This window comes from Leptonychotes weddellii, chromosome 6 (genome assembly GCF_054177405.1).
Source record: "Leptonychotes weddellii isolate Sample4059 chromosome 6, ASM5417740v2, whole genome shotgun sequence".
NCBI classification, from domain to species: domain Eukaryota; kingdom Metazoa; phylum Chordata; class Mammalia; order Carnivora; family Phocidae; genus Leptonychotes; species Leptonychotes weddellii.
The window spans coordinates 30,006,664-30,027,634 of NC_138374.1; the positions used below are offsets into that span (position 1 = coordinate 30,006,664).

At 42.6% G+C, this 20,971-nt stretch overlaps 1 protein-coding gene and 1 pseudogene across 1 annotated transcript in view; both read right to left on the reverse strand.

The window, feature by feature from the left end:
• The window catches only part of PLCE1 (phospholipase C epsilon 1), a 299,036-nt gene that overhangs the window by 81,389 nt on the left and 196,676 nt on the right, over positions 1-20,971 (reverse strand). The gene's annotated exons all lie outside the window — the stretch shown is intronic.
• On the reverse strand, positions 11,668-15,616 carry LOC145722027 (small nuclear ribonucleoprotein E pseudogene; annotated as a pseudogene).

The following is a 20,971-nucleotide window of genomic DNA, read 5'->3' on the forward strand; positions in this document are numbered from 1 at the left end:
ACCAGAGGCTGTGACTTATTCACGCCAGGGGCTCAGTGTTGAGGATGCAGAGGCCAGCAAATCACATGTGTCCAGACATCCTTCTGCACATGAAGTAGCCGCAGGAGAGTCTCTTGAACTCCATGTCCTGCTTGGCATGTTTCCACTGGTGACTTTTGGTTTAGGAGGGACACAGAGGGGAAAAGAGAGGCCCCTAAAGGTGGCTTCTGGAGAAGCCCTAAATACATCTTGGATTATACCCCCTCCCCTCCCCTTCCCCTTACATCGCATCACAATTGTCTACAGAACGAATCTAAACCTTCTTTTTCTGGTCTTCAAGCCTGACACCATCTGATCTAAATTTACATCTTCAGCATTAATTCCCATAGCTTCCCACCACTCATCTGTCTGATATTTCAACCCTACTATGTTTTGTATCATTTCCTATTCTCAGCCTATTCCTATCTCTACGCTACTGTCCAGTTTCCTTGGGGTGTGAATACATAGGGCATTTTGTTTGTTTGCTTTGGCTTTCCAATGTCTCTTAGTCGAAATCAGCTTTCTGCATCTCAATCTATACAGAATTCATGCGGCAGCTCCTCCCCTGACTTTAGGCCTGGTCTCAGTGATTTGTTCAAAGTGGGTATACGACCAAGCCAGGCCAACCAGAGTCCTCCTTGACAGAGTCATTCCCTGAAACTATCAGGAAAAGATACACAGTCTTTTTGTTGGAATTGTAAACTGTCAAGATACAAGTCAGTTGTCTGCCACAATATCAGGAGAGTCTACCTGAGAATGAAGATAACACAAAAGAGAGATGAAGATAGGGGGTGCCTGGGTGGCTCAGTTGGTTGAGTGCCTGATTCTTGGTTTTGGCTCGGGTCATGATCTTGGGGTCCTGAGACTGAGCCCCATAGCAGGCTCTGTGCTCAGTGTGGAGTCTGCTTGTCCCTCTCCCTCCCCCTCTGCCCCATCCCCCACTCACGTGCATGTGTGCATGTGTGTGTATGTGTGCACTCTCTTAAATAAATAAATAAAATCTTAAAAAAAAAAGATGAAGATAGATTCCTGAGGACCTTAGATTCCTAGATCCAGCCATACTTGAAGCCCTATGAAGAGTCCATATACATAAACCCCAAAATGCCCTTATTTTGTTTAAGCAGCTTTGAGTTGCTGTTAACTTGCAACTGGCGGGGGAAAGTCTTGACAAATAAATCTGATGACCCTCCTTCTTTTTTTTTATTTATTTTTTATTTATTTGACAGAGAGAGATAGCGACAGCAGGAACACAAGCAGGGGGAGTGGGAGAGGGAGAAGCAGGCTTCCCGCCGAGCAGGGAGCCCGATGTGGGACTCGATCCCGGGACTCCGGGATCATGACCCGAGCCGAAGGCAGACACCCAACGACTGAGCCACCCAGGCGCCTGACCCTCCTTCTTTTAACAATACTTATTGAGTATATTGAGTATCTACTATGTCCCGTGTACCATGCTGGACACCAGTAAACATGACAGACATGGCACCTGGTCTTGGGAAGGCTGGAGCCTCGTGGGGAAAATAACATAAGCAAGTAATAAAGAGTAGTATAGTGGATACTATGATTGGGAGGTACAAGGCCAACTTTACCCATTTCTATGCTACCATCTTTGGAAGTCCAGTCTTTCTACCATTCTGTGGTCCCCACTCTCTCCCAAAGTACTTTATTCATATCTCTGTAACAGTGCTAATTCTTCCTACAAATAGTTACTCTATGCCTGTGCATTTGCCAGGAACTACATTAGGCATGAGGACAGGAGGGTCTGGAGCAAGTATAAGAAAATTAAGATAGCATGTTCTGCCTTGCAATTAAGTCCGTTGTATATATATCCACCTTCTCTAAATTGTCAAATCCTTGAGGATAGAAACCATAGTGTTCTGGCCATCCTTCTATTGTTTGCAGAATGTCTCCCCCATGGTTTGCAAAAGATTCTTCAACTAAACATTCCCTAAATATTCAGAATTCTAAATTTCTTAGAATTGTTTACTGTTCTTTTAAAATGTTTTTTCTTTATTTTGGTTCCATTTAACCGATGGTTCATGCCAATAAAATTACATGTAAATATTTTCAGTGTGAAATCTAGAAGTTTTGACAAGTGTGCAATTCCACATGACATACCTAATTTAAACTATTTTTTTGTACAAAGAATAAATTTATTAAAAGTTTTGAAAATGTTTTGCTGTTCCACTCTCTGTGACACCATATTCTTTTTTTTTTAAATTGAGGTATAACTGACATATTAGTTTCAGGCAAACAACATGATTCAATACTTGTATATATTGCAAAATGATGGCTACAATAAGTCTAGTGAACTCCCATCACCAGACATAGTTATACAATTTTTTTTCTTGTGATGAGGACTTTTACGATCTACTCTTTCAGCATCTTTCAAATATGCAATACAGTATTATTAGCTGTAATCACCATGCTGTACATCACATCCCCATGATTTAATTATTTTGTAATTGGAGGTTTGTATCTTTGGACCCTCTTCACCCATTTTCCCCACCCTGTAACCCGCACCTCTGGCAACCACCAATCTGTTCTCTGTATCTATGAGCTTGGTTTGTTGCTGTTGTTCTTGTTTTAATTCTACATCTAAGTGAGATCATAGGTATTAGTCTTTCCCTGTCTAACTTAGTTTACTCAGCTGCATTCCCTTGGGTCCATCTCTGCTGTCGCAAATGGCAAGATTTCATGCTTTTTTATGGCTACTTACTGTTTTAAAAGCAACGAGAGTAAACATTTTGACTTCAACATGCAGATGCCATTTCTAGTTAAACGGACTGCAGAGAATTGCTAAGAGTCGTGCAGGCTGCATTATCCTCCGCTCTCTTACCCTACTCAGTTGAACAGGTCATTCATTCTGAAACCAATTATTAAACGGTATTCAAGAGTGAGCCTCATCTCATCTGTATTCTCTCCTTTTGTAAAAGTATCTATTGATAGTCCTAGAATAGGGTCTTTGTTATTTCATTCCATTTTAATAATGGGATTGAAACACATGGCTAGGCGTTTACATAAAAAGTTGATATAAGTGAGCGGTTAGCTCCAAACTATCCTGATCCTATCACAGGGGCCACTTGTGAACCAATTTCTTCTCCTCTTTGCATGATTTTGATAATAATACTTACAATCACTACTGCTTCCATGTAGTGGGCATGTATTTGTGAGAGGGACTCTGCTTATCCCTTTTAATCCTCTCAGCCTTACATGCTGGTACTAATAGTGTTCCCATTTTACAGATGAGGAAGCTGAGGTTCAGAGTGGCAGAGCTAGCTTGTCCAAGGTTACACAACCTATAAACTAGGAATGAGCCAAATGAAAAGCATGTGCTTTTAAACTACCATGCTTTATTACTCTCCATGTTCTCTTACGAGCATTAGACCAAAGAGTGAATTCATTATAGCTTTTTAAACTGTACCATAGCCCCAATATCTACCCTGATCTAGTGAGCAAAGAAATGCCTTAACAAAACTACAGTGAGCTCAGCTCAAATAAGGAACACCCCATTTAGAAACAGAATGCTGGTGTTCTGAAAGGTCATAGAGAAGGTGTTGCAAGCATGAATTGAATGTCTACGCATGTTTCTGTTCTGTCACCTGTCTAAAATTCCAAGTTTTCTATGACACGCAGAATAGGACAGGGTCTCATGGGTTAAAGAGTCTGGAAGGAGAAGGCCTAGGAGATTCCATCCTACAGCTCACTCGCGGAAACAACTAGGTGTCCCAGACAGAGAGTCAAGAGAGTCAAGAGAGGCCCCCAAGAAACCTGCTCCCCAAATTGCGGCCACCACCTGAGTGGCCCACGTGCCTTCCCTGGTCCCGGCAGCCTCATCATGCCAGCTGAGTTGCAGGACCTTCAGAAAATATATCCTCATTAAGCAAATCTTTACGGAGGGCTCTTCTACCGCTAAGGAGCTCACATGCCACTGGGCACTGCAAGGGCCACTGGGGCATGCAGCGAGTAAGGCAGCCACTGCCCCTGCCCACCCAGCATGATCCATTCCTTCCATCCCAGCTGTGATCTGGCTCCCATGGGGGCTCTCCTTCACCTCTCCTCACTGAGGATCTCGACTGAGCTGTGCCGGTTGGCACTGAGAGGCCTGACTGTGTCATAGGCTGTCCTTTTCCTTTTGCCCTTTTCTGACATCAGTGAAGGAATAATGCTATTAAATGTGCTTATACCATCTACTTAAATAGACTGTTTTAAGTGCTTAAAGTGTATTAATTAATTTAATCCTACAACAACTCAATGAGGTATATGTGATTATCAGCCCATTTTATAGATGAAATGGAAGCACAGAGAGGCATAGTCACTTGCACAGGGTAACACAGCTAGTAAGTTGTGAAGGTGGGATCCCAACTCAGGCAGCCCAGCCCCAGAGCCCGTGCCCATAATATTGTCCTCTGCTGGCACAAGTCAGTTCTTGAATGCTGGCATTTCTTGGGGAATCTGTCCTTGGTTCTTCTTATGCTATATCTTCTCCCGCGATGATTCCCTTCACTGACCTGGTTATACCCACCCCCCCAGCTGCTATCTCTGAATATCTAGCTCTTGTCCTGTATATCCAAGAATTAACCGGGCATTTCTAGCTGGAGGGCCCAAGGGCTCTGGAGGCCCACCCTGACCCCAATCCTTAACTCCTCCGTCACCTTCCAGCCCCGCATCTCATTGACTGCCAAGTGGCCCAGATGTCATCTCCTCCAGGAAGGCTTTCTGAATCCTCACATGGTTAATCCATCCTCTGCCCTAAGCTAACTTTATCACTGTACTGTGACCACTTTCCCCCGGGCTCCTGCCCCTGGAGCATGAGCTTCTTGAAAGCAGGTATTGATTGTTTTACTCATCTATCTCCCGGCACAGGGTCCAGCTCGAGTGGCAGGGGCTGAATAACCTCTTGTTCTGAGACGGGACAGGGCACAGCTGCCCCAGCATCTGCCCCCTGCTGGTGCTGCCGCTCTCGGAAGAGCGTACAAGCACCCGAATGCCGGGGTCTCTGGGGGCTGCAGTAGGGGCGCGGGGGCTGACAGCCCCCCCCCCCACCGTCAGCTTGCTCTTCATCCAAGAAGCTCAAGAGGCCAGTGCTGGGGAAGGATACCCAGGGAGCTGTGACATAGAAGGCCTATGGGTAATTTGGCCCATGACTGGAAGATTCCATTTTCCTTGTGATAATTGGGCATCAGAGAGTGAGGGTAGTGGTGGCCTTTTCATCTGCTCTGGAATTGGCTGGGCTCCTTCTCAGGTGCCCCAAGTGATGGACGGGAAGTGGCCCCCCTGATTACTTAAGTCCCCTGGATGGGGAAGTCACTGTCCATAGGCCATCCTGCTTGGGAAAAGGAGGAGAGTGAAGGCTGTCTTTCAGGGCCACTGAGCAAGTCCAGAGGTTCTGAGACATGCTGTGAACCACTCTGGGCCCCAGCAGGTGGACACTTGTCCCAGGAAAGTAAAAGTAAGCCCAGCAAGTCACTCTTTCACTTGTAGAGCCCAACAGCAAAGGTTTGCCAACAGCAGTGAAAACGGTGAGCCCAGAACAGCAGCCTAATAATGAAACCAACACTAACGATCAAGCAGGAAGGAGGGAATGGAAGGGAATAAAATGGTTTGCATGTGTTCGCGTATGTTCCCCTGAAGATAGATCTGTGTGAAGAAAGAAAGGATGTTGGCATCCCACCAAAATCAATTACATCCTGGCCAAGCTGGACACTGGTGCATATAATAGATCATTAAGGAGGTAATTCAATCTGCTGTCTGTGCAGTACATGTGTGGAGGGGTGAGCTTCTGTGAATGAAACTTGTTAGGGAATAAATTTGATAAAAACCAGAATTCTGTCTCTTTGACTTCCCTGTTCTAAAGGAGGGCGGGGGAGCAATGGGAGAAGACAGGATGGGGAACCAGAGAAATGCAGGATCATTTCTTGGCCCTGCTTTTTACTAGTTCTATGACCTTGAGCAAATTTCCTTCCTTCCTTGAGACTCAACTGCTCATCCATAAAATGGGAATAATAAATGTCCTATATCATAAGGGGTGTGGTGACTCATAAAAGAGACAATGTATGTTAAGGGCCCTAGTGCTTGGAGCAGAGCACATACTCAATACATGTCAACTAATATTGATAATTAAAAAAAATAATAAGCAACTTCTTTTTCAAGATAGAGTCTTTGTGGAAACATTGTTGGCCTTTTTATTACAGTGCTTGCTTCCCTTCTCTGTTTAGCAGAGAGGAACTTCCTAAGGATTAAACCCTCAGAAAGAATGAGCCTTCAGTTCTTTTAAAGAGGACAGAAAGAAGAGGCAGAAGAAAGGTGGAAATGAAGCAAGAGAAAAAATTAAGAAAAAACATATCCATAGAGGATCTAAGGAACGTTGGTGGGGGGGAATGGAAAACAGGTGATGGGGAAAGGAGGCGGAGGCGGGAGCTGTGTGAGGAAGTGAGGACGCATGGGTATGGCTTGGTTCCAGGGGAAGTGCTGGGAAAAATAACAGTGAATCACAAATAGGTCCTAGAAGGGGGCCCTGAGAAGCTTGGGCCCCCTGTCCGGGAAACATCGTGTACACAAACCGAAATGACACTTGATTCAGACTGGGATTAAACAACAGCATGAGACGTTGGCCATTTCAATATCTTTCTTACTTGGTGAAAAGGAGGTCGTCTTTTCCGGGGAAAGAACAGATTCCAATTCTGAATAAAACTCAACGGAGTGGCATGTGTAAGGCAAAAATTCTAGGATGCTCAGCACGGGATAAAATTACTCGTGTGCCTCACCAACCACCTAACCTATAAAAATAAACAATGAATGTCCTGCTTTGATATCGTGTAACTGGCTGAAAGGTAACTGCCTGGTAGAGCAAAGAACTTAAGACTGACAGCTGAGAGCAGGGAAATTCAGCTCGGGAAGGCAGACAACTGCCCTGTGGCCTGGTCTATGCTCCCAAGCTGCACTTGACACTTCATTTGTCTTGTTTGTTGACTGGCATGCTTATTCCTGTGCCTGTCCCTCTGCAGCTTCAGATTTTGAAATCCTGGCTGCTGGACAGTTGATCTGCCAATTTTGAATTACTGCCACGTGTGCTTAATAAATATTCTAGCAGCGGTAATTATCCCTTTCTGCTCTGAAGACCCAGATAGAGATAGGTCAGTAATGTTTGGGAGTAATGTTTCCTAAAATCTGTTTCAGGGACATGTCCTACCAGATGTTAAAGTATTTTGTGAAGAAGGTATCTGGGGCTATATAAGTTTGGAAAATGCTAGGATAAATTAAGATTTCTTCACTGGCAGGATTTCTTGGAGCTTTATTATTTTTTTTTAAGATTTTATTTATTTATTTATTTATTTATTTATTTATTTATTTAGACACGGCGAGAGAGGGAACACAAGCAGGGCAAGTGAGAGAGAGAGAAGCAGGCTTCCCGCTGAGCAGGGAGCCCGATGCGGGGCTCGATCCCAGGACCCTGGGATCATGACCCAAGCCGAAGGCAGACGCTTAATGACTGAGCTACCCAGGCGCCCCTCTTGGAGCTTTAAATATGCTAATGCACATGGTGAATCTCCAAGAAGGAGCTAATATTTGGAGTTTCCCAAATTCTTTTGGCCATGCAATTTTTTTTTCCCCAAAGGAACACTTACATTTAGAAAGCCCCTGGAATAGTGGCATTGGGTTCCTCCAAACTTCTTTATCCTGAAGTGAACATAGCCAGAGGCTCATATCCACTGGCAATCCTGGAGACCTCTCTTTGCATCTGTCCAACCCGAGAACACATCCTTTCATCTCTAGAAACTGCATGGTGTGAGTGGACTTCGAAGGGTAGAAATAGTCAGAAATGGCAGCATAGGATTTTCTAACTGGTGTCATAAATTCGGAATCAATGTGTCATTGGAGGAATTCTAAAGCCAAGACACAGGAAAAATTTCTTATAATCCAAAATGAGATTAAAGCACATGGGCAACTCTGATTTCATAGCCAAGGCTGTGATGAGGAAAGAGCTGAGCAGACACGTGGTTTTAGACATCTGGTTCTACTACATAATATGGCAGCTAATAAATCAAAAGACCTTAGAGGTTATTTAGCCCATTTCCTTTATTTTTTAGATGAAGAACCCCAAGAAGCAGAGGGGTGAGGTGACTTGTCCAAGGTCACCCAGCTAGTCAGTGGCAGTGCCAGGGCTAGACCTCAAGTCTCCTGACCTCAGGGCATCCTAGAGTCATGGCCTGCTGGGCTTCCGTTATCTCTGTGAAGAGGATCTGATGCACGGCCACCCCTCCCTGCCGCTTTCTGTCCTACTCTCCCTCCATCTGTGGGGCCTCAGAGGCAGCCTTACTTGAGTGAAGAAGTTGATGGTGAGGAAAAAGCGAGCTGGCAGCTGCAGGAATTGCTAAAGACGCTGACTCAGGGGGCCTGAGAGATGGTGGCAGCGCGTCCTTGTCGGGCAAAACTCGAGGAACAAAAGGGAGAAGAGTCAGGGCAATGAAACAAGAGTGGCCAGCCCCGGGCCTGCCATATCACAGCCCTTACAAGCAGCCACCTGCATGCAGAATTTCAGACACACTGCGGCCTGAACTCTTCCCCTTCCAGCCACCCTCCGGCTGTGCCCTGCAGACCAGCTCCAGAAGGGGAAGGGTCTAGGGGAGTGGAGATCTGGGGCAGAAGGAAAACAGGAACAAAAACACATTAAAGTTGATGTGGCTGCTATTTGTCTTTACTGTGGATGGCAAGAGAGGTCAAAGGAAGAGCCAAGAAGCCTCCTCTGTTTCCTGCAGGAGAGGAGGTATCAGCAGGAAGAGCCTTTCCAGAAAAATCCTTCCAGGATCTGTTTCGGGAAGGGAAGAAGGCGGCTGCTCAGTGGTGGCAGCAGGGGACAATGGGTTGGGGACCCTGACTCACAGCTCAAGGGCACAAACCCCAGGACAGGAGCTGCAGAAACTCAAAACCCTGGACATGGGGAAGTTGACGTGAGCTTCAGATCAGCAGAAGAGGGGATTTATTTTGGAGATGGGGGCCATGAGGCTGGCAGGACTTGGGATTTCGCCAAGTGGGCTGAAGTTAGAGCCGCTCCTTGTCATCAGGAGAGTTAGTGAAAGAAGTTTAAGAGTGTTGACAGCTTTTGAGGGTGTGTTGACAGTCTCTATAAAAGTGAATGACCTGTTTGGGGTCTGGTAATTTAAGGGTTACGTGGCGCTGTGGCAAGAGGGGGTGGGGGCCCAACACCAGCCTTGCTTTTCCTGTAGAGAGGGGCTGAGCCTTCACTCCAGAGGGGTAAAGATGTGTTCAGTTTCTGGCTCAAGAAATCTCTTTAGAGAAATATTTACTTGGAAAGCGCCTAGGGTGTTGATGACAGAGACTAAAAAGTAAAAAAAAAAAAACAAAACCCATGCGGTTCAAGTATTAGAAAGTGACACATTTCATACCAAAAAACCAAAGCAAACCAAACCAAAACAAGATCATGTTTTGGGGATGCTGACTGGACAAATAATCTTTACTAGATGCAGTGGGATCAGCCAGAGCCTGTGTTTGAGGTCAGAGGCGCTGTTCTCGAGTCTCGGCTCTAACATTTACTAACCGTGTGGTACTGGGCCAATTACTTACTTAGTCTCTCTTCTTTTGTGCCTTCAGTTTAAAACAGGCCAATGAGCAACACCTACCTTACAGAATTGCAGGATTAAAGGAGATAAAGGAGATAAGTGCTTTGTATATTCATAAGCCCAGTGGAAAGGTTAGACAAGTTTACTAATATTAATGGGCATGTATCTACATGATTTGGTTTTGTGAGGTACCTACATTTAATGTGGTATTTCTTTGAAATTAGAAATTACAACTTTTTTAAATGTCTTATGTTTCCCTGGCTCTTCTACTCTACACCCCTCCCTGGCCTCTCTGCTCCATGGTAGGACTGGGGAGCATCATGTCTGAGACTCATGCACAGAATATGCCTACAATACACCTAGCCTCACTCTTTAAATTCTAGATTTTTATATCTTTCCTGAAATTCTGCAGGCAGGGAAGAAATTAATCAAAGAAGATGCTTTTTATGTCCACAGATAAATTGACAGATGCTAATAAGAGAGTAAAAGCATATTTTGCTATGAATTGATGAGAATTCAGTGTATAATATAAAACCAAGAATATCTGAAAATGAGATATTTTCACATAAGGGTGGGACTAAAAGATTTCTTTCTATTTTCTCCTAATTTTCTAAGTGCTGGAAAATACAGTCAGAAACTTAAATGGTTTACTCAAATATTTTTCTGAAACAAAAAAATTGGTATGTATAAACTTTTAAAAACTCTAAATGAATAGACTTCTATCAAATGTATCTAACACCTATTAGTGTATAAACTCCTAAAAGTTTCCTAAAAATGCTGGACATGTTTTAGCATTTTAATGATAAAACCCAGATGTCTTGTTTTACATGCCCTAGAAGAAAAGAAACACACAACCTTACAAAGAACACTCACCATTTTAAATCTGATTAAACTCTATGCCAAAGAAGGACTGGAAAGAGTATGATGTTTCTACAAACAATCTTTTAAAAAGTATTTTTCAAATCCACTTAAATGTTCTGGAAAACTCCTGAAATGTGAGCCACCAATATTTATTTCCATTCCACCCGTGCATTGGAATATTAGTTTGGGGTCATGTTTCGGTGCTTGGAGGCATCCTGATGATTATTAGCTTGATTCTTCAATCTGTGTTTTGAGGCCCATGAGGAATGAACCCCGTTTTGGTCACTTATACATGACACCATCATTCAGAGCCCAGTGGTTCCTCATGTGGCTCCATATCAGAACAACCCTTGAGAGTTCCTTAAAAATATCCAATTGCAGACTTTACCACGTAGCATCTAATTCAGTGTATGGGGTAGGGAGGTAGGAACCTGTCCTTTTGAAAAGTTTTCCTAAGTGATTCTGATAAAGCCTAGGAACTGCTGATCAAGGGCCCTGGCCATTCTCAAACTTAAATGTGCACAGGAAGCACTGGGGATTTTGTTAACATGTAGGTCCTGATTCAGTAGGTGTGGGGTGTGGGTGCATGGGGGCGGGGATAATAGTCTGCATTTCTAACAAGCTCCCAGATGATGCTGATGCAGATGATGCTGATGCTGCTGGTCTGGGGAACCACACATGCATTTTGTGTGTGTGTGTGTGTGTGTGTGAGAGAGAGAGAGAGAGAGAAAGAGAGAGAGAGAGATATCTTTTAATGGTAGAATAATATAGAATAATAAATGAATCAACTATAGCTACATACATCACCAAGAATCTTAATTTTCAACTGCCTGTAGCATGTCACACCGACCTCCTTACTGTTCCTTGAATGTGCTAGGTATGTGTTCTACCTCCACCCTATCTCCACAGGACATTTGCACTTACTGTTCCCTCTGCCTGGATTGCTCTTCCTGCGTATATCCAGACAGCTCACTCCCTCAACCCCTTCCGATCTTTACTCAGATACTAGGGTCCCAGTGAGCCTTCCCTCACTGTCCTATTTAAGCTTACAATAGCCACCCCTCCCCAACACTCCCCATCCCTCTTCCCTGCTTTATCTTCTCCCTAACGCTTATCATTCCATACTTTTTACTTATTTTTCTTATTCTCTGTTTCCACCTAACTAGAATGTAACCCCTGTCAGTAGAGAATTTTGTTTTTTCTTTTCTTCCTTTTTTTATTTTTCATTTTTAAAAAAAGATTTTATTTATTTATTTGACAGAGAGAGACACAGCGAGAGAGGGGACACAAGTAGGGGGAGTAGGAGAGGGAGAAGCAGGCTTCCCGCGGAGCAGGGAGCCCTATGCGGGGCTCGATCCCAGGACACTGGGATCATGACCTGAGCCGAAGGCAGACGCTTAAGACTGAGCCACCCAGGCAGCCCCCCTTTTTTTTAATAAAAAAAATCCCACAGCATTTATTGTACTCTGGTAACAACATAAAGGTAATCAAAACAATACGAACAAATGTTTTAGAACTACACTCCCAACAAAGGACATCTAAAAAAACAAACTACATGGCCTTCTCAAGAATTTCTCACTTCATTGATCATTTCTAGTTGGAGACACTTTGGAGCAGGGTAATATTATCTCCTTTTAGGATGATCTGACCCAATTGTTTTCTTGACATTGTTTTAAAATGAATCTCTTCAGCATCATCTAATACGAGGTTCATGTACTCATCAAAACCAATGATACAGCCCTCTATTCGCATGTTCACTTGCTCATAGAGCCACACCTGAATTCGAGATCTATTTTGCAAGTATCTGAAGATGGGTTGATGGACTGAACCATCACCTTCTGCACTTTTTGGTTCTGGCCACGGTACACCATGGTGGAAGCCGACAAAGACCGCACACTACCTCAGAAAGCAACTTCCGGAATCGAGAATTTTGTTTTTTCACTGCAGGATCTCCAAAGCCTGGAACGGTGCCGGGCACACAGTAGGCACTCGAGCAGTATTTCTGGGGGGATGACTGAATGAACAATTGAATGATATTCCAAGAGTGACCTCAGGAAGCAAACGAAAGCATCAGCTGAGTGATAACAGGAGGAAGGGCTCATTCCCAGTTATGCTGGATCAGAAGAGGCACTCCCGGCCATCTACCTCACACCTAGAGCTCTGGTTGACAGATGAACCCATTTAGGAATCTGGGGGATGCATTTTGGGGCTGCTCATCCTGGAAAGGGGCCTTTGGAGGCTGCCCTACTCACAACAAAGTGTTTTAAAGAAGCCACAGTACATTTGTTTCCTAGTCGAGGCAGCCAGCTGGCAACGTCACCTCAAGACTCTCGCCGGCTAGTGCTCGCTTCCATTTCTATTTCTTATTTCATCATTCAACAAATATTTGTGGAGCAATGTCTAAGTGGCAGGACCACACTAGGGCTTCGTGTGTTAAACAGAACTTTTCAAATCTACTTGCGTGCAACTGTACTTTATTTTCACTCTCTCTCCCTCCCTCCTTTCCCTCCTTCCCTTCTCTCCCCTCCCCAAGGCCCCTGGTTTAATCTCTATTATTCTGAGTAATACATGTTGTAAAAAGAAAAATCTAGTACTACAGCATTCTATACAGTAGAAAATGAAATTCCCTCCCTCCATCCCTAGATATGGATCACCATGGTAATAAAGTTTCTCAGCCCTCCCCGCAGGTAGATGTCCCCACATTCCCTGGGGAATAGGAAGGTGGTGCAAGTAGAACGTTCACAAACCTGAATTACTTTTATATATGAAGGGACTTGCCAAGAATTTCAATTGTCAACTGTCTGTAACCAGCCTATCACACTTGTCAAAAGCTTGGCTGAGGCAAGTGGTATTTGAGAAAGATATCCTAAGGGTCATGACAGGCATTCATTTCTTAGATTTTATTTTTTTATTTCTAAAGATTTTATTTATTTGACAGAGAGAGAGACAGCGAGAGGGAACACAAACGGGGAGTGGAAGAGGGAGAAGCAGGCTTCCCATGGAGCAGGGAGCCCGATGCAGGGCTCAATCCTAGGACCCTGGGATCATGACCTGAGCCAAAGGCAGACGCTTAACGACTGAGCCACCCAGGCGCCCCCATTCCTTAGATTTTCTAAGTTGCCCTATGCCAAGTAAGACCTTTGGTGAGCAACACACCTGGACTAGATTATCTTAGCCATCTACATGGATATCTTTAGAGAGCTATGTTTTTTCATGATGTCCTTTTATTGAGGGTCCGTATAAAATATGGCCAGAGAAAGACTGTTTCCAATGTTTTTGTCCTGTAAGCTGCTCTTGAAGACTATCCATTGTCTATAGGACACAGAAAACAATTCCTTCCAGGGCTGAACTTGGATTTTCTGACAATCTGGTAGGTTGCTGCTTTTTTCCTTTCTTCCTCTTCTTCCTTCTGTTCCCTCCATTCCACATTCCTTTTTTAGATAATGAGAACAATATAACCCATCACATCTCTCTTTTTGTCTAGGCTACCCGGAAGCTCTGACCAATTTTTGAATCAATGGCATCAAGTTTCCTTTGACCTAGGCATTCTTGCCCACATCATTCCAACCTCTCCTGCATGATTCTAGACTTTTCGCTCCATTGTTTTTAAAAGCCTCTTGAGGTTTTTTTTTTTTTCCCCAAGGAGGAAGAGACATAAACAGTACATTAACAAACACTCCAATGGTGACATTTTACAATTTACAGGTAAGGAAAATAAGGTCCAGAGAGGCTGACTTAGCTAAGAGCCACAAACAGCTGGTTAGGGAAGCTTTCAGACTAAAACCTCAGGGTTCCCACCCTTCCCACTATCCCATATTGTTTCAAATTAAACATTAATATTTTTTCTCCCTTCACATGTTGTGGATATTCACTCAGCTTGATTTTCTTTGTGCTCCGCTTTTGGAAAGAGAAGCTATGGATGGGGTCTGTGTGATTTTTCCCCAATCATCACGTCAATGCACCAGGTTGACAGGGTCCAGGGGGGAGGGAGATACCTTCTCATATCTTTTCTGTCTACAGAGGACCACCTCCAGCAGTCTACCAAATTCACTTGGGACTTCAGACATAATAATGGGAATATGTACAAAATACCTTTAGGAAACCAAGTATTTCTGAGTATGACATTTTTGTTGTGGAGTTTGGGATCCCCAGAAAGGACAGAATGAGTTTAATGCAAGCTGAAAAACTCTACATGTTGAAGTTTAAACTACAGAAGTTTATACTCCAAAAGCAGGTGTGATCAATTGGATTAAAAATAATAATAATTTCTGCTGAAACATTAATATGAGAGTAAAATATCCTATTGGTACTTTGATGTTTCCTTGTATGGAAAAAAGAGGGCAAGCCTAAAGATGGGTCTGGGAGTGCTAATTTGGATAAATATTCAGGGTAGACCGACAGGTGTCCATAAGTGGTGTGCAGGAGGGGGTAACAAGTCAGGGGGAACAGAGTGTGACACAGCTCTCCCATTTACAGCTGTGTGGACTCAGACAGGTTGTCCAAGTCTGTTGAGTCTCAGTGTTCCCATCTATAAAATGGGAACCACAGTAACTATACTGCAGGACTGTGCAGAGGATGGAATAAGGCCACACGTGTGGGGCACACAGTGTGGTGCCGACTTAGGGGCTCAGCTAACTGTGGATGTTACCATGTCTGAGTCGGGTGACAGCAGCTATCATAGCCAGTCACTAACTATTTCACTTAACCAACTAGGCAAGAATCATACAGAAAAGCCTGAGAGGACACAGTAGTCCCGGAAGGAAGTGAAGTACCTGGGTACATTTAGCTGAGGACAAACTTAACTCCCTGGGGGTGGAGGCAGCTGCAGACAGGATGGTCTTCAGACTGCAGTTGTGATGAGCCAGACTTACGTTAGGATAAATCAAATCCACGAAGAAACTCTGTACCTGGTAATTGTCTAACTCTGCAGGACTTAGAGTGTGCAGTTGCAAGTTTTCCTCACCTTGTCATCACATCCTAAATGGCCAGCTTAGCATATAATAAGCCAAAGTGCCCCTAGAGAGTAATCCTGGGGAAAGACCACAGTCCTAAGGTCAGAGCCCAAGGAGAAGAAAGCCTAGCAAATGAGTGGTTGGCAGCCCTGAATCTTGGGGGTGGGGTGGAGGAGCACCAGCCTCTTTGGGGGTGGGGGGGTGATGGAGAAGTTCTTGGCTCAGTTTCATCACAGACAGTGATTTGGATCTGAATGTAAAAACATCTTGCCAGAAACTTTCTGTTATAGGAAGCTCACTAGAAAGCAATGAAAGATTAAACTGCTACATATCCTTTAAAGGCATCACTATTATCTTAGGGGAGAAAGGACACTTGAAGCCAGGAATAAATTAAGTTGAAAAAAGGAATATAGGAGTTTTCCTTTGGTATAAAACATCTTAATGGACTGACCCAGATGGTCCAGATGTTTTTAAGTGGACATATTCTACATGCCACAGTCACATTATAAAATCTAGAGTTCCATAACATTTTAAGTTGATCTTATTTGTATAGTTGCTCTTATTTGTTAATTTGAAAAGTAAAACTAAATAACATTTTAGAGAACAAACAAAAATCAAGCTGGATTTTGTTTTTAACTTGGCAGAAAGAGTGGCCTTTGATATTGTGTCTGATAGTCTGAGTAACTACCTGCTGGATTTTTATTTATTTATTTTACCAATTCTTTCTCCATCTTTCTTTAAATTTTTAAAAGGAAATGCCTCCCATGAGGATTAACATAAGAATAAAAAATTAAAAAAAAAAAGGAAATGCCTCCCAGATATCTATAGTCATCTTTTTGGGGGGTATCTCAATGAGCAACAATAAAAAAAATCATAATAAATGTTTCATTTGAAGCTCACACAATTTATGTAATACAAAGCTTTGAAAGAACATATGTAAAATTTCATCAATATTGAACTGAAATTCCTCTGGGAATATTTTCAGTGAGGCAAAGTGTTCTATATAAACAAATGAAATTTTGTATCTTCCTAGTTCTTATTTTGCAAGGCAATAACTTTTTTTAAAGTAAATTTTTATTATTTTGAAATATTTTTCAGAAAATAATTGATAGTACAGAGAATTCCCATACACCCAGCTCCCAATTTTCTCCTTTTATTAACATCTTAAGTTAGTATAGTACATTTGTCACAATTAATAAAACAAATTGGTATGTTATTATTAACTAAATTCTATATTCATTTTTTCCTGAGTTTTCTAATTTAGTCTTTTTCCAAAATCCTGTCCAGAATATCATATTGTGTTTAATCATTGTTTCCTTAGGCTCCTCTTGGCTGTGACAGCTTCTCAGACTCCTTATTTTTATTTTTTTAGATAAAGAGAGAGAGCGAGAGCTCAAATGCACACAGGGGTGTGAGGGACCAGGCAGGGCAGAGGGAGAGGGCAAGAGAGAATCTTAAGCAGACTCCACGCCCAGTGCAGACTCCACCTCGGGGCTCGATCTCACAACCCTGAGATCATGACCTGAGCTGAAACCACGAGTTGGGTGCTTAACCGGCTGAGCCACCCAGGTGCCTTTCAGACTCCTGATTTTTAATGACCTTGGTTATGAGACATACCGGTCAGGCATTTTGTAAAATGTCCTTAGTTGGGATTTGTCTGATGTTTTTCTCATGATTAGACTGGTGTTAAGGGTTTGTGGAAGGAAGACTACAGAGGCAAGGTGCCATTCTCATTATATCTCATCAAGGACAAATGTTATCGACATGACTTTTGCCTGTTGACATTAACCTTGATCACCTGGCTGAGGTAGTGTCAGCTTACTTCCCTCCCTTGTAAAATTACTCATTTTTCCTCCTTTTTCATACTGTGCCCTCTGGAGGGAAATCACTATACGCAGCTCACACTGAAGGGGTGGGAGGTATGCCAAACCTCCCAGAGGGTGGAGTTTCTAGAATAAGTTATTTGGAATTCTTTTGCATAGGAGATTTGTTTACAGTTAGCCTGTGAACAACATGGGGGTTAGGGCTGCTGATCCCGCCCCCCGCTCCTGCCCTGTCAAAAATCCACATAGAACTTCTGACTGCCCCAAAACTTAGCTACCTATAGCCTACTGTTGACCAGAAGTCTTACCGATAATAGTGGAATTAATACATATTTTGTATATGTATTCTATACTGTATTCTTAAACAAAGCTAGAGAAAAGAACATGTTTTTAATTAAGACAATTATAAGAAAGAGAAAACGAATTTACAGTATTGCATTGCATTTATTGATAAAAGTCCATACAGAAGCGAACCTGTGTGGTTCAAGGGTCAACTGTATTCCTACTTGTTTACTCAGTCGTTTACTTTTACCAGAATAGACTCATGAATATTTAATGTATACTTTGGGCTATGTTGAGAGTTTAGATCCTACTCCATGATATTATTGCCTCTGCATCCATTTTGTGTGGCCAAGCAACCCATGGGGGCCTTGAACTGATACTAGCTTCTCCTGAGAGCAGCGCCCTGGGTAACAGCCCTCAGAGTCACAAGTAAATGTGAGTTCCGGATATGACTTCCTGAAAGACCCTTGTGACAAATACTCTCCCTTGCCACCCAGGGCTGCCCCTTGTATAAGACCCCTCAGAAGCTTACTGTAGCCCCACTCTTTTTGGTTTGAAATGACCAATCCAGCTTTAGCCCAGTAACCCCAAAGCATTCCCCTGCAGACCCTAATAAAGGCATGTGCCCCACATCCTGCCTCTCTCTCTGCCTGCAGCCTGCCTTGACTTCCCACAGTGGCCCTTGTAGGCAAGCCATGTTCCTCCTCTAGCACCTGTGAGTAGTAACCTTCTCTAGTTCACTTTCCCTTGTGGCCTTTTGTTGAAATGTGGCTGACTACTGGACACCCCAGAGTTCTACCTAACAAATGTTCATTTAACAAAATCACAACAGGCTATAATCTAATACTACTTTATTTTGTTCAAATTGCTTTAGCTTTGACAATTGGGACATTTCTAAGTTGCCTCCTGGCCTCTTCAACATACCCCATCCTGGTGTGTTTTTGACTATTTCCTTACATTCTAACACTACCAGACACTCCAGGTTCATCTTAGATATCTCCTGTCCCAGTCTTAGAATGAACTACTTCTCTAAGGAAACCAGGTTCCTTTTTATTGGAAAAAGGTATTAGATACCAAGATCTGGGGATCAGATGGGCTTATTGCTACTGGGGTGTCAGCTGCTTCTAGGCCCCCTCAGATGACAGAGCAAGGAAATGTATGTATGTATACTGACCAGTGAATACATACATATCTCTACACATTTCCACATGTAACCATCTGTATATTACAGTAAAATTAGTTCATACTAATGTCAAGAAAAAAACCTTTGCTTGTTTGTTTCTTACGCCTTTCTCTCTCTAGCATGGAAAAAAAGTAAATTTCAATAGTTGGAAAATGTTGAAGAGATTACTTCTATAGTCAGTTTTCCTACCCACCCCTTTCACCCCTACTGCTGTGGGACATTTTAGAGAGCCAGTCCTCTCAGTTGCTTTAGCTGTCCTAAATGCCTTGCCCTGGGGACACTGCCTGGTTGAAGCCTGCATGTAGTTCTCCCGCAGCACATCACACTATCTGTCCTGTTGACTCCACTCCTGCTGACTTCCATCACATAGGGTCATTTTTCTTTAGAAAGCTGACTCACACTTGATGATTTACATCTTGGTCATTTATCTGCTTCTGTGAAAAGTTCAAAACCTAGAGCCAAGACAAACTCTAGAATGCATCTAAGGCAAACCTCTTGCTGCTTTAGACGTGCCATAACTCACTTTGTCTGCCAAGATGGAGAGGGAAAAATGAAACCTTTAGCTCATGTGGGAAACACAATTTTATATATAAGTGAGCATGATCATGATCATCGGACACAGAGGCGTCTACTTGGCTGCAGCACTTCACAGGTTACAAAGCACTTCTACTTATGCAGTTTCGCTTTTATTTCCATCGAACAGTCCTGAGATATTAAGGCAGTGTTTGCTCTTTCATTTACAGATGAAAAAAAAAACGGAGTTTGTGACAAGAGGATACGGAGCAACTGGAACTCTCACATATTGCTGGCAATGCCAAATGATAGAGACACTTTGCACATCACTTTGCAAAAGAATTTAGTATCTACCCAAGAGGAATGAAACCTATATTCACCTGAGAATATTTTTAGTGGCTTAATTCATAATCACAAAAAACCCTGAAAATAACCCAAATGTCTCTCAACTGATTAACAATAAGCTATGATAGATATACGTACAATGGAATGCTACTAAAAAAAAATTACCCATGTATGAAAAAACAATGATGAATTTCCAACGCATCCTGCTAAATGAAAAAAAGCCAAGCTCAAAAGGCTATCCACCACTGTAAGATTCCATTTAAATGACATTCTGGAAAAAAGCAAAATGATAAAGAGAGGAATCAGATCAATATTCCCGAGGTCTGCAGTCAGGGGAAGAGACTGACTACAAAGGAACAAAGGGAACTTTTGGAATGAGAGAAATATTCTCTATCTTGATTGTGGTGGTCGTTACACAATTGTATGCATTTGTTAAAATTCAAATGGTACACCAAAATGGGTGAATTCTACTGTAGGTAAATTATACTTCAATTTAAAAAAGGAAGCATGAAAATTGAAAGGGGAAGGTGGTGGAAAGGAAAGTTTAAAGAAGCTTAGTTACCAACTAAGCAAGTTGGGCATAGTCACCAAATGGAACCAGAAATTGAACCCAGGTCTTCTACCTTCAAGTCCAGAGCTTTTCTATGGAGAGTGGACACATTTCTAGAAAAGAACTGATTTTCAGTCTTCCCTGCTTATGGACACAAACTCAGAATGGGAATCCTAAATGCTGATCCCTCTCTTCTTCTTCACACTTGGAAGTAGAGCTCTCTCATTTTCCTTCCTAGGACAAACGTTGATCCTTAAGGATTTGGAATGACAATAGCCAACCTATGAAGGATGAGACTACATCTTAATGTCATGCCTCATTGTCAGAAATGTTGCAAGAAAGGATCTGAGTGGAGGATTTCTCCAAAGAAGATATACTAATATAAGCACATGAAAAGATGCTCAACATTATTAGCCAGTTAGGTAAATCAAATCGAAACCACAATGAGCTACCACTTCATACCTACTAGGATGGCTATAAGCAAAAAAAGAGAAGAGCAAGTGTCAGCAAGAATGGGGAGAAACCAGAACCCTCATCTGTTGTTGATGAGAGTGTAAGATGATACAGCCACCTTGGAACACAGTTTGGCAAATCCTCAAAATGCTGAACAGTGTGTTACCATATAACCCAGCAATTCCACTCTAGGTATATACCCAAGAGAAATGAAAACACATATCCATACAAAAATACATGAATGTTCATAAGAGCATTATTTATAATAACCAAAAAGTGGGAACAACCCTAATGTCAATCAACTGATGAATAAACAAAATGAGGTATGCCATACAATGGAATATTATTTGGCGATCAGTATTGATCCATGCTATAACATGGATCAAGCTTAAAAACATAAGGTTAAGTGAAAG